Source organism: Cryptotermes secundus, unplaced genomic scaffold (genome assembly GCF_002891405.2).
Source record: "Cryptotermes secundus unplaced genomic scaffold, Csec_1.0 scaffold508, whole genome shotgun sequence".
NCBI lineage: Eukaryota > Metazoa > Arthropoda > Insecta > Blattodea > Kalotermitidae > Cryptotermes > Cryptotermes secundus.
In genome coordinates this window covers 841,850-856,275 of record NW_019733326.1, presented here as the reverse complement: position 1 = coordinate 856,275, position 14,426 = coordinate 841,850, and positions in this window count along the sequence as shown.

Here is a 14,426-nt window from a genome sequence, read left to right as displayed (position 1 = left end):
TAATTCTTTAACTCTGATTTAAACTTTTTAGTATCATTGCCCAAGTTTTTAATACTTTGTGGCAGATTGTTGAACACTTTTATGCCAGTAAAGTAGACTCCTTTTTGATATACTGATAAAGTTGATGAGGGTAGGTGGAAGTTATATTTTTGTCTAGTATTCATGTTATAGACATCAGAATTTAATTTGAATTTATCTTTGTTGTAAACAACAAATAAGGGAAGCGATAATATGTATTGCGATTGAAGAGGTAGAATTTTTAATTTCTTAAATAATTCTCTACATGAATCTCTACTTCTACATCCTGTAATGATTCTTATTATATTCTTTTGTATTTTAAAAATTATTACACTATGTGAAGAGTTCCCCCAAAATATTAATCCATAGTTCATAATAGAATGAAAGTAGGCATGGTAAACCATCTTCAATGTTTCCTGTGACATAAAAGGCTTAATTGATCTCATCGCATAGCAAGCTGCATTTAATTTAGGTATAATTTGTTCAATATGTATTTTCCAAGACAGTGTACTGTCTACATGTATTCCAAGGAATTTTGTATCAAGTACTTTACAGATTAATTTGTTGGCATAACTGATGTCCAGATCAATTTGGTGGTTGTTTTTAGTTGTGAATGATATGTAATGGGTTTTATCAAAATTTAATGAGAGTAAATTGGCTTCGAACCATCTGTTTAAGGCTTCAAATACAATATTTATGTCATTTTTAAAGTTGTCAAATTTAGAGTTCTTAAATATTATACTAGTGTCATCTGCATATAGAATTGGTTTAGATTTATTGTTGATGGTTTTAGATAGATCATTTATGTAGAGAAGAAAAAGTAAGGGACCTAAAATTGATCCTTGTGGAACACCGTGCTTTATAATTCCCCAGTTTGAAAATGCATTATGACTGGAGTTTTTATTATTTATTTCAACTCTTTGATACCTGTTTTTGAGGTATGATTTGATCCATTCATTAGCTTTGCCAGTTATTCCATAGAAATTTAATTTCGATAGTAAGATATCATGATTAACACAATCGAAAGCTTTTGCTAGATCACAGAAAATCCCTCCCACAATTAATCTGTCATTGAGAGCACTTAAAATATCGTTAGTTAGTTCATAGGTTGCTTTTTCTGTTGTTAGGTCTTTCCTAAATCCAAATTGCTCTTTGACTAATATGTTGTTAGAATTTAAGTGTTCAAGTAGTCTATTATACATAACTTTTTCAAAGACTTTTGAGAATGAAGTCAATATGGATATTGGTCTGTAATTAGAGATGCATTTTCTCTCTCCTTTTTTAAAAAGTGGTTTCATTACAGCGTATTTTAAGCGTTGAGGAAAAGTACCTGATGATAAAGATTTATTACATAGATGATTCAAGGGTGAACTGATGTAAACAGAGCTTGCTTTAAGTAATTTGGTAGAGATTTCATCATATCCATGTGAATTTTTGGGCTTAAGGGATTTAATAATGTTTTCAATTTCCTTCCTTGTTGAGAATTTGAGATTGATATTTGGAAATGAATTGTTAAAGGCACGAGACAGATAGTATATTGGATTATTATTATTATTATTATTATTATTATTATTATTATTGGAATATGTTTTCTCAGCTAATGAAAGGAAATATTCATTAAATGCACTTGCGATAGCTTGTGGATTGTTAGTGGACTTCCCTTCAATATTCAAACTTTGTACGTCTTCATTAACAGATTTCTTTCCTGATTCAACTTTCACAATATCCCAGGTGGTTTTAATTTTATTGTTTGATTTTAGAATTTGGCTGTTATAGTTATTCTGTTTGGCTTCTTTAATGACTTTTGACAAAATTTTACAGTACATTTTGTAGTGACTTTTTAGTCTTGGATCATTACTGTCCCTACTGGCCAAATATAGTTGTCTTTTGTGTTTACATGAAGTTTTTATTCCAATTGTTATCCAGGTGGATTTGTTTTTATTTTCATTTTTGACTATTTTTAAGGGAAAGCTTGAATAAAAGATCCTCAAGTATGTGTTCAGAAAGCAATTAAATTTAGAATCAATATTATTGCTGTCAAATACATTGTCCCATGATTCATTACTTAATTTTGTGACAAAATCTGCCATCGTATGCTTGTTGATTTTCCTTACTGTTTGATATTGTTGATTACTGGGCTGAAGGTCAATATTATTTATTTCTATGAGTTGAGCATCATGATCGGATAAGCCATTTATAAAGGGTCCTACAGTATAGTCTCTTAATTTTGAGTTATCAATGAATATATTATCTATCGCTGAACTAGAATTATTTTGAACTCTTGTGGGAAAGTTAACAGTACTGGAGAGATTGTAAGATGATAACAAAGAGTCTAAATTTAGTTTCCTATTACTGTCGATGAGATAGTTTATATTTATATCACCACAAATTATAAATTCAACTTTTGAACTATGCAGTACATTTAGGATGGTTTCTAATCTATTTATAAAGTGATCGAAGTTTCCAGATGGGGCTCTATATAAAGTCAGTATACAAATATTAGAAAAAGGAGAGTCTAACTTTAGAGCACATGCTTCCAGATCCTGGTCTTTGCAATAATCTTCTAAATTTATTTTAGTAAATTTTAGGTTTTCATGTACAAAAATACTCACTCCTCCTTTCTCCAGTGTTTTCCTACAGTATCTAGCACCTAAATTATAATTTTCTAAGTGAAGATGTTCTAATTCCAGCTGTTTCATGTGATGTTCAGTAAGGCACAGTATGTGTGGAAGATTTGAATTCATGGAGCTTATTAGTTCATTTGTTTTGTTTCTCAATCCTCTTATATTCTGATGGAATATTCTTAGTACTTTATTATTCACTGAATTTAGTAGACTGCAATTACCTTTTCCGATTTCTATTGGTTCACTAACATTATTGTCTGAAAGATTAGTTTCTTTTGCAATTTCTTTTACTTGATAAACTTTACTTGCACTCTTTATCCTAAAAAATGATTCTGAACACCCATGACAACTGGAATGTGTCTGCCCTTAATGCTCTCTGCAATGAGTCGCGTCAGCTTGTCCTTGCCTCGAGGATTAAGATGCAAACCATGGACAGTATGTTCGCTCCTCAATATTGAAGAGACATCAATCGCATCAATGTGGGCCGCGCCGACCTCCACAAGCGAACGCTCAAGCCGAAGATTAATCTCCCTTACACACCTGTTAATCCATGGCTTGTCATGTCGCCAGAAAAGACCAACAAACCTCACATTGGTGTGACTAGTTTTCTGGGCAATGTCACTTAAATCTTTCTCAATTTGATAATTGAGGTTTCTCTCCAAACTGTTACCTGGCCCCCCAACTATAACTACCTGATCTTCCTTACTAAAACCTTTGCACAATTTTCCAATGTCCCCAGTGACATTGCTCAGATCAGCATTGGGCTTGAATATGCTGGTCACAGCATATGCATCTCCCATTGCTTTCTGTAGCCTCTGCCCGATACCCCTACCATGACTGCTACCCAGCACTAGAATCTTACGCTTAGGCTTAGCCTCTAACACAGGCTGATCTATAGCGTCACCATCAGTCTGAGGCCCTAGCATAGCTAGAGGTTCAAATCGATTGGTTAAAGCTAACTTAACATCTAGTGAAGAAGGAACTTTTTTAAGTTTTCTTCGGGAGTTGGACACAGTCCTAAATTCTTCAGGACAATTATCTACTAAATTTAATTCCCCTTTTAAGAGGTCAATCTCAGTTCTTGCAAGTTCCAGCTCCCTTTTCAAACTCAAGATAGTCTCCTCTTGTTTCTTTATTACCTTGGCTTGCACACAGGAGTTGCAGTACCAAGGTAATATGGCCAAATCACTATTGGTGCCAGAGCACTCCCAATGAAACCACAGGCCACAGTCCTCACATCCTGTCCCCTGGCTAACCTTCCTTCTGCAGGCCCCACATTTACCTGATAAGTCGTTACCCCTTGTGGTCATTATTACCACTTATGTTAACTTATAATTCAGTACTAACTAACAGATATATTTAAAGAGTCTAATTTGTGATTAGAACTTACAAGAGTATATGCTGGCACAAATCTTTTAAGGCCCACTATATACAATGATACACTTATTTTAGGTTAGGCCCACTGGTACACTTGCAATAGTACAAATCAACTTACTAAAGATATAAAATAACACACTTCTTGTAGGTTAGGCCTACTGTACACTTACGAAAATAGAAACAACTTATGTAAGATATAAATAACACTTGTGAAAATACAAATCGACTTCCTTAAGATATAAAATAACACACTCCCTGTAGGTTAGGCCTACTGTATACTTACGAAAATACAAATCAGCTTCCTTAAGACAAAGTAACACACTACTTGTAGGTTAGGCCTACCAGTACACTTATGAAAATACAAATCACCGTATTTAAGATATAAAATAACAAGTATGTTTACTAATTCTACTACTAATCTATATTAACAGAAAGTTAAGTTAAGAAAATGCAGTTTAGAAGCGTTGAGCGGAAGATCAGATACTAATAGCTCACAATATGGCGGAAAATGGCCTAGGAGCTAAGCGTGGCTTAAGAGTAAGTTAAAAAAGGAAGAAAACGTTCAGTATAGAAAAAAAATTAAATATAAGGTTCACTATAGTACACTTATTAAAGAAGATAACCACTTATTTTTTACTACTGACCAAATTAAACTGCTCTTTTGTACTTAAATTAAGGAGCTCTCCGATTCGCACACTACCACTCAACGCGTCCTTCACGCACCTCTATTATCAGTCTAAAACCTTAATGCTGTATATCCCACCCTTTGGGTATCTTAATTCTCTAAGTACAGTCCCTCGTCACTTCCTGAGACATTCAAAAGTCTCTTCTGTAATGATATCTCACAGATAGCAAACAGATGCCCTACATTTCACAGCCCGCGCAAAGCTGTCTGGTTAGTTCCTTCAGGCGCAATTTAAATAAACTGCAGGAAAACCTTGAACCTCCATTGTGCCCTCTATTCAGGTAAGAGATATATTTCAAATATACACACATTATTTCGGACACGCAGGAACAGACATGGACCCAGAGGATGGAGACTGAGATCTCTAAAACATTGGTTTTCTAATTCAACATTGACATACCTGATTGCCTGAGATTTTAATTTATTTGCCATGAAAGCTTCAAATCGTGTAAAACAAATTATTAAATGTACAGTACAGTAACTAAAACAAGTATTAGTAAGAAGGCCCTAATAACAATTGTCAAAAATACCCCACATGATGGTGTAACTACTGTTTAACATGATACACTTTTTAATCAATAATGCACATTGGACAAGGGTATGCAGTTAGTTGTGACAACAGTAATCCAGTCATCATAATATAAGCATACAAAACGCATTAATTAGAAACTTTATTGAAAAGTAAATGAACACAAAGACTGTTGCTTACTAATAAAGGTACATGCATTTTGCTAGCAGTGACATATTCCAGGAGTTAAGTAACTGGAATATAAATAGGAAATGAATTGTGGATGATCATATATACGATGGGGTACCCAAAAGAAACTGAACTATTTTTTTTGTGGGCAGAGCTTTTGTAGTACCGCGTTTTGCCGCTGTGAGCGCATAGAGCTAACATTCCTGAGTCGATAAGCTGACTACTGTTGCTTCAGAAGGTAAGGACTAGTTTCGGCAGAGTTTATAGTGACAACTGTTTTGTGTGAACGTCGTTTTTGCAATGGCTGATTTTCGTGAACAGCGTGCGGCGGTGAAATTCTGCTTTTTGCTCGGGAAAAGTGGAACAGAAACTCTTGAAATGTTAAAAACGGCGTACAAGGACGATGCTATGGGGAAAACTCCAGTGTTTGAGTGGTTTTCCCGTTTCAAAAATGGTGAAATGTCAATTGATGACAAACCTCGTTCTGGTCGTCCTTCCACGGCCCGAACACATGGAAATGTTGAAAAAATTCGTGAAATCATCAAGGAAGATCGATGACGGACCATTGAAGAAATTGTGGAGCTGTCGGGTGACTGGTTTTTCAATCATGACAATGCCCCTGCTCACACAGCCCTGTCTGTGCGACAGTTCTTGACCAAAAATGGTATGACCCCTGTTCCTCACCCGACCGTGCCCCATGCGACTTTTTTTTGTTTCCTCGAATGAAAAGAGACATGAAAGGAAAGCGTTTTGCTGATGTTGCTGAGGTGAAGGAAAAAACGGCAGAGGCGCTGTCAAGCATCTCAAAAGATGAATTTAGACAATGTTTTGAAAAATGGAATAAAAGACTAGACAAGTGCATTAGTGTAAGTGGAGAGTACTTTGAAGAGGATTGAAGGTTTGTGCTTAAAATTTGAATAAATAAGCTTAAAAAAACATAAGTTCGGTTTCTTTTGGGTACCCCCTCGTATGTGCTTATTGTGATCATTATAAGCATGTTTAAAGACTGCAAAACATGTGTACATATGTTATATGTAGCTTTAATGAAGATGTTAGATGAGTTCACATCCTGTAACCCATCTGTGAACCTTCCTAATCTTATTTATAATACACAGAATTACTGGGGTTTTGAAGTTTTTCCCTTGTCCGGGATTCTAGGTGATAGAGGACACGGCATTTTGGAAACTGGATCTGTTTCCGTCTTCAGATGAGAAAGGAAGGCACCTACTCAGTTGGGCCCCTTAGAAAGAGCTAATCTCAATCACTGGACCTGGGCATTAGCTCCTTTATTACCTAGAATTCTGGACAATGGAAAAAGTCCAAAACCTCAATAATTCTGTGTGTCATCCACCGTCGTCAGAACCCTTTAGAATCTTATTGATAATAGATCTATAGCTGTGGTTCTCTAACCGTCATGACCCACCGTTGGGAGCCACTTCTTTCTAACCATTCCCTCTCACCTGTTGGTATGTCGAGGTTGCAGGTTGCTGCTGTGCCAGCTTATCCACCACTTCTTCCCCATGTTGTTGCTATTGTGAAAGGGAATAGTTGGCGGGGTATGTGTTACAGTGAGGGATGGGCAACAGTAAGCTTATTGTAAAGGCTCACTAGTCAGGTTGAAGAGGGGATGAACCAGAAACTGCAGGTGATAGGTGCACTAGTTCAGGACGAGTGATGAGAATTTGTCTCGGTGTATCCAGGCCTCACTCTAGCGGGGAGACAAGAGTGACTGATGCTATTCACTACACGACACTGGCCAATTGTTGATGGTCCCACTTTCGAAGGTATTAATGTGAAGAACAAGGTAAGTGTATTGCTTCCTTTTTCTCGTCTTCTGTTATTTTGAATTGCCTATTCAAAGCAGTCATCTGACAAATCAACATGCCCTAAAAGACATGAAGGTGAAATTAAGTCTGTGTGCAACATGAAAATATATCAAGCTTGGCACTGCATGGAACTAAGTGGTTAGCTACATTCTTTGGATACTTTATTTCTGAGGAAAGAAACCACTGTACTCACTGGGTAAGAAACTGAATAGATCCCAGAGCTAGTCTGCTTGTGATGGCAAAATAAAGCATTTGTGTGAAAGTAAAACTTGGAGTAGAAAGTGGCAGTAATTCAAATTGCATTTTATAATTCTTTGATATGCTGCTTCCACATTTTTCAGTAGTGCAAAATCCAATTCATTTTCATATTGATAGAATATATTTGTGAATTGCTTTTTGCAACCATGCAATTTATTACAGAAGTAAAAACATCTAAGAACTGAAAGTAAAATTTTATTATGCATAGTAGGGAGGTGCAACACACATTCCTTAGAAATATGATTTGCAAATACATTGCAGTAATATGTACCTCGCCGGTCACGGTAGCCGAGCGGTCTAAGGCATGCACTGTCTTCGCTCGCTCGGAAGCCGGGATCATGGGTTCGAATCCCACTCAGGGCATGGATGTTTGTGTGCGTTTTTCTGTGTTTGTCTACAGGCAGAGGCCTTGCGACAAGCTGATCACTCGCCCAAGGAGTCCTACCATATGTGTTAGATCTAGTAAACCGAAGTGAAATGGAGAGTTTCATGGAGGTAGGCCTAGGCCCAAATTGGGGCTGTAGCGCCACAGGAAAAAAAAAAATATGTACCTCAGAACATATATATGATACTACAAACATATTTCCATATTTTTAATATTTGATAGTATTCTGTAAAAGGGGAAGTATGTCTCAGGCATTTATTTTAATTCCTCCATAAATACCTGTGAAAGAAAAATATATATCTCAGAGTTTGATCACCAAACAATTTCAGGTTCCCTGCTTTAACAAAATTAAATGGGACTCATGATATGCTTAAAGAATATTAAAACATGAATTTCTGAAAAACAATACTGCATGCTCTAATATAATTAATGAGTTCTACTTATTATGCATGTTCTTTATGACATACGAAAAGGGAAGTCTCAAATCTGAGACAGTAAATTATGGCTGTGAGTACCAAGGGACTCGGATACGAGAAAGACTGCGCTGGCAAGGGCCAGCAGTAAATGCAAAAACAGACCCGTCCTCTCATCAGTGTGGGCACCCCACAAAACAAGACCGTAACTGTCAAACAGTAATAATGAATATCTGGTCATGAGCCCCAGATGGTGCTTGACACGAAGACTTCCTGACTGAATGACTGTCAGTCACAATGTGACTTTAATTTTGACTTTGACTAAGCCAGACCTGTGTGGAGGCGGCGTCAAATACCTTCACCGTGACCCTGCGAGTCGTAGGAGGCGACGAAAAAGAAGTCTCAAATCTGAGACAGTAAAATATGGTCGCAAGTCCCAAGGGACTCGGACCTGAGAAAGACTGCGCTGGCAAAGGCCAGCAGCATGTACAAAAGACTCGCTCTCTCATCAGAGAAGGCACCTCACAAAAACAAGACCGTAACTGTCAAACAGTAATAAATATCTGGTCATGAGCCCCAGCACACCCTAAACGTGACATATTAAAACATTTCTGCTTATGGTATGCATGGGGCATTGTGTTCATAGCATTGTTTAAATCGCATTTCAATACGCTAGTCGCGTAGTCGATATAGCGACTGGCTACAGGCTGGACGACCAAGGGATCGGAGTTCGAGTCCCGGTAGAGTCAAGAATTCTCTCTTCTCCACGTCGTCCAGATCGGCTCTGAGGTCCACTCAACCTCCTATCCAATGGGTAACGGTGGCTCTTTTCCCGGGGTTAAAGCGGCCGAGGCGTGAAGCTGAACACTCACCTTCATCCAGTGCCGAGGTCAAGAAAATGTGGATCTATACATCCACTCCCCCATACGCCTTCATTACGTAGTGCTTAATTAGTTAAGCACAGGGACAACTTTACCTCTTTTTTTTTCTTCTTCTTCTTCCCCCCCCCCTTGGCACTACGGCCCCATTGGGCCTAGGCCTACCTCCATGAACTTCTCCGCAACTTTACCTTTCCCTCCTAGATACTCTGGAAAAGCCTACCCCGGAAGAAGAATGTGACATCTAGTCGTGCGTGCGCGTGCGCGCACACATATGAGAACTCGATTTCGCGTAGCTTGTGCAGAACGAAGTCTCTGTATTGTCTGTAGTCTGCCGAGGATTCGAAGCAGATACCTGCCGAACGCATGGCATGAACTGAATACTATATACTACGAGTACATGGCGTCGAATGTGAATAATTAAGAAGCCCAAGAAAGAATGGCGGAGGGAGAAAGAAGAGAAAGTAAAGAAACAAGAGAGAATTATCATAAGCTATTTCAAGTTTATTCGTTTAGGCTACTCCCTCCAACAGAGTTAAACACGTTGGTAAATAAACGTTACATGAATTGTTTCATGGGAGATTTCCTTAAACTTGTTTCTCACGTTCCAGCTCCCTAGGACAATTCTGACTTCATTGGATTTGTTGTCCTCATAGCAGTGCTGTATGTTATTTGATCTGAAACAGACATATAGACTAGAGATAACTTCACAGTAGGCTTTCGGCAGTGCTGGCTAAGGCGATTGGGCGGAAGGGGTGGGGGGTTGTCAGCGTCGTCAGCGTTACCTCGGCTCGTCATTTGCTTTATGTTTGGTTCGCTGTCACTTCATCTCTTTCTATGCAAGAGTCCAGTGGCGGATGATTTATTAAGCCACCCTCAACATCGCCTCTTTTTAGCTTACTTTCCTTAGTATGAAAAAATTAAAGTAGGTATGTACCATCTTAGGGGCCGCGCCATAGCTCAAGCGGTTAGCCGCTTGCTTCCCATCGCGGCGGCCCGTGTTCGATCCCGGGTCTGGTCAAGTGGGATTTGTGGTCGACAAAGTGGCGCTGGTCAGATTTTTTTCCGAGTTCTTCAGTTTCCCCTGCCAATCTTCATTCCAACAATTGTTCCACAATCACCCTCACCTATCATCTGTGGCTGGTACAATAAGCCAGAAGTGGCCGCAGTACAAGGGGCTTAGTCCCACCCCACTAGCAATAAAAAAAAGTGCGATTTTCGGGTTACGCGGTGGCGTAAATGGTTGAGGCACTATGCTACAAGCTGGAAGGTCGCGGGTTCGAGTCCAGATGAGGTGGATTTCTTTTTCCAGTTTACCTAATCCTTCCAGCCGCACTATGGCTCTGGGGTCGACTCAGCCCTTAACAGAAATAAGTACCAGGAATCTTCCTTTGGGATAAAGGGCGGCCGGCGCGTAAGGCTAACAGCCTTACCGCCGTCTGTGAGACAACTCTCTCGAGAAAATGTGGGAGCCTCGACGTCTCACGGCCTGTTACAGGGATAACTTTACTTTACATGTGCGATCTCCATGCTACCTGTGTGTCACCCTATCAACTTCTGAATGGCTGAACCAATCTTTATGAAATCTAGTATGTCTATCATGGCACCTGAACTCATTTTAGCGGCGTACTTTATAAATCCCTCCCATCAGTGTGTATTAATACGTGTGTATTAAAGATAGGCAGCGGCACACGCACAGAGAGCCTACACAGAACAATACCTGAACAGCGATAAAACAAGAAGTGGCCACTGCAGCACTATAGACATAGGGCGAGTACCCCGAGAAATTTTAATTTTTAAAATCTGGAAAAGAACGGAAAATTTAAAGACATTTTAATTTGAAATTGAAGTTTTAAAAAGTGCCAATTTTGAAAATCAAATTGACGTGTGTAGGTTAACAAAGATTTTATACATACATAAAATTGGAAAGACTGGTGTTTTGAATTTTAAACTACGGGCAGTGTAGCAGCTACGTAAGAATATACACCTGATGATGGGCATTTAGGGCCGAAACATGTAGTGTAGAGGAAGGAAAGAAGAAAGAACTACAATTAAATTGTTGCACTTAAGACGGAGTTTGTCTCATATAACGTTAGAAGATAGTGATAAGATTTATTTCCTCATTTTTCTAAGTTCCTTCAGGCAGAATTAGGAGTAATAACTTAAAATAGGCCATACTCACTTCCACGTGTTAGCAATTAACCGGTCAGTGTCCCACCAACAATATAACCTAGACAACGTACGCAGTTAGAAGAACGTTGTTAAATAACTTCGGCATAGGGAGCGAGGGGCGTGTTCTAATTATCACTTGTTATCGGGAGGTGGCAGCTGGACCCCAGATCGGGGCGCAGACTTTTATGTGCCCATTAGATTAGCGGCCCATTTGACACTGTCACAAGTACCTGAAGCGAAGTACAGAAAGTTTAAATATTTCTAGTAGCAGGGTCCAACGTGTTAATAAGGCTGGAGCCACACGAGCGCACAAAATGCGTCCGTTGTAACGAATGTCGTGACGTCCGTTGTAAAAATAAGCAAGAGAGGCGAATGCTGCGCTTTTTTCTGGCTCCATTGCAGATAAAAAAACTACGTACCGCATTCTGCAACTGTGTGGTGTCCTCAGCAACGTCCGTCATAAAGTACGTTCGTTGCAACGGACGTACTTCGTGCGCTAGTGTGCCCCCCAGCCTAACAATGCCTTTAAGAACCAGATTAATATTTTTCCCAACCTCCTCTAGATCTTCCAACATCTTACTTTCCATTACGTTTTCTTACAAAACCCTCTATCTCTAATTTCTTCCATCCAAGCTACATACCCAGTCCACCATAATATATAAAACTAGGCAACTCGTAATGTCCTTCATTTTCCTCGTGTTTTAACTCTTCTTAGAGCCACACATTTTCCTGAACACGATGCTTTCAAACACTTGCAATTAATTCTCTTCCCTTCAAGCAGATGCAAGGTCTTAAAGTCATGCAGAGCAGTTAGTGAAGTAATTTGCCAGTTGTTATCGCTTTCGAATATATGTCTTATTAAGAACAGTTTGATGTGCCATAGTTTAGGCGGTTAGTCTCCGGATTTCTACCACGGTCGCCTGGGTTCGAGCCCGGGTCTGGTCAAGTGTGATTGGTGGTGGACAAAGTGGCACTGGGGCAGGTTTTCTCCGAGTACTTCAGTTTCCCCTGCCAATTCGCATTCCAATGATTGCTCCACAATCATCATCTGGGGCTGGTACAGTAGGGCAAACATTGGCTTCAGTACCAACTGGACTTAGTCTCAACCTATGAAATAGAGAACAGTTAACTAGGCGTTTATGATTTACTAAGAACTAAGGAAATCGACTCTAATCCCCCCTCTCCAAGGAGTCCTACCAACTGTCTAAAAATTAGGAAACTGTTGTGAAACGAAGCGTTTCACGGATACCCTATGCTCCAGACGGAGCCATAGGAATATAGACGAAAGAATGAGGAAATTAACAACTCTTCAAATATCCGTTTTAATATTATCTTCTGAGTCTCCCTATTGATCTTTCTTCCCAGACGAATGTGGACTACAGTTTTGTATACACTTATTTACTTGCTGAGCGTGCTACGTACCCTGCCCATTTCTCGCTATTTCATTGCGTCATTCTAGCAGCGGCAGCTCTTATGAGCTGGTATAGCCCTGTCAGTAACACGGCTGGCCATGGTACTAGAAACCCGGGGTTCGATCACCAGCAGGACAAGCATTTTCTCTTTGAATTCACCTCCGTAAGCCTGTCGGTTGGTGGGAGGCACAAAATTAATATTGTAAAGTCCTTTCTTACAGGGGCTTGTCACTCTCCTTCGTGTACTTCGAGAATGACCTCCACGCCACTATACACGTCCAGAGCTAACAACTTAGGATGCGGAAGCAAATTTATCATTATTTTCATTTTTAACACTCAGCTTGAGAACTTAATGAAAGAAGCGCCAAATTATACATCTACTGTATCATTAAATTATTCATTTATCTCTCCCGCGTCGAAAATTCCCTCGCTATTTAGTTTCCAAACACCTGTGCTTTTCACTGGGCGCGAGAAACTAGATTGTGTAACCGAGCTGTGATTGGACGGTGCTATCATTCTATATTTATTTAATTTTAAAATCCGAAACAAACGAGGCTTCGCCAAAAATTTAGAGGAGACTTTATGCGAAACATTGTTTAATTCGATCTTGGAATGTAGTATGTGAAATGTTTAACACGAACCCTCACTTTGTGTGGTTACTATCGATAGGAGTGACATCTTGAAACTCCCTCCCTTATGACGTGTCCTTCGCACAGGTCAGAGAGCTGTTACGTGTGAGGGAGTTAAGATGTGATTAGCGTGTGCTCCAATTCTGCAGCTTCGCATGCATATTTTGTGCAGCTAGGACAGCGTGAATTGCCGTGAGTTGTGTTAATTTTGTGATTTGCAAGTATTTGTAGTTTTGTATCAATTGAATTGCGCTAAATGCACTATAAAATAATTCAGAAACCACTTTGCATAAGTTGGCGAAGAAACAAGTCTTCGCATTTCACGAAGCAGGCCGTTTGTAATAGCAGGGAAGTGAAGAATTACACATTTTGCAAGAGTTTAATATATTTTTGCATTATAATTTCGATTTAAGTCGCATATATCATGACTACTAAATGTATAATTACTATTTGCATAAGTTAATTAGCGTGAAGAAGTTGCAAATTTGGCGGTAATCTTGGCGGGGTTTTTTGAAGAGACAAAAGCTTAAATATTTGTGGTATTCTAAAAGGAGCAATTTATTTAGAAGTTCGGAAGCATTCGTTTGCAAAATTTTAGAGTCATAACGAAATCACTGCTTTCTAGGAACTGTATAATTTTTAATTTACCTGTTCACATATTCATACTAAGATGAAGTGTTTACTGCATTTGCTTGTAGCCATATTGGATTTCCGGGGCTTTAGGCGCCATGAGGAGCTTTCTATAATAAATATAAATTACAAGCTTAATATTATGAATTAATAATTACGATGCTTTGTAAAGTTCATAGTAATTTATTTTCTAGATTTTAACGTCAGAATTTCATATAAAAGTTTGCTTTGCTTCTGAATAGAAATACTGTATTACAATGTTTATGAAATATTTAATTAAATAAATGCCTTTGGCGGCGGCTGGATGTAGCCATTTTTATATCATATTTTGCCATTCTAGGCCATACATTTGTATTGCCGCCATTTTAACATTAACGAAGTAAAAGTGCCAAGGCCAAGAAATGCTGTTTAGATTAGTTTAT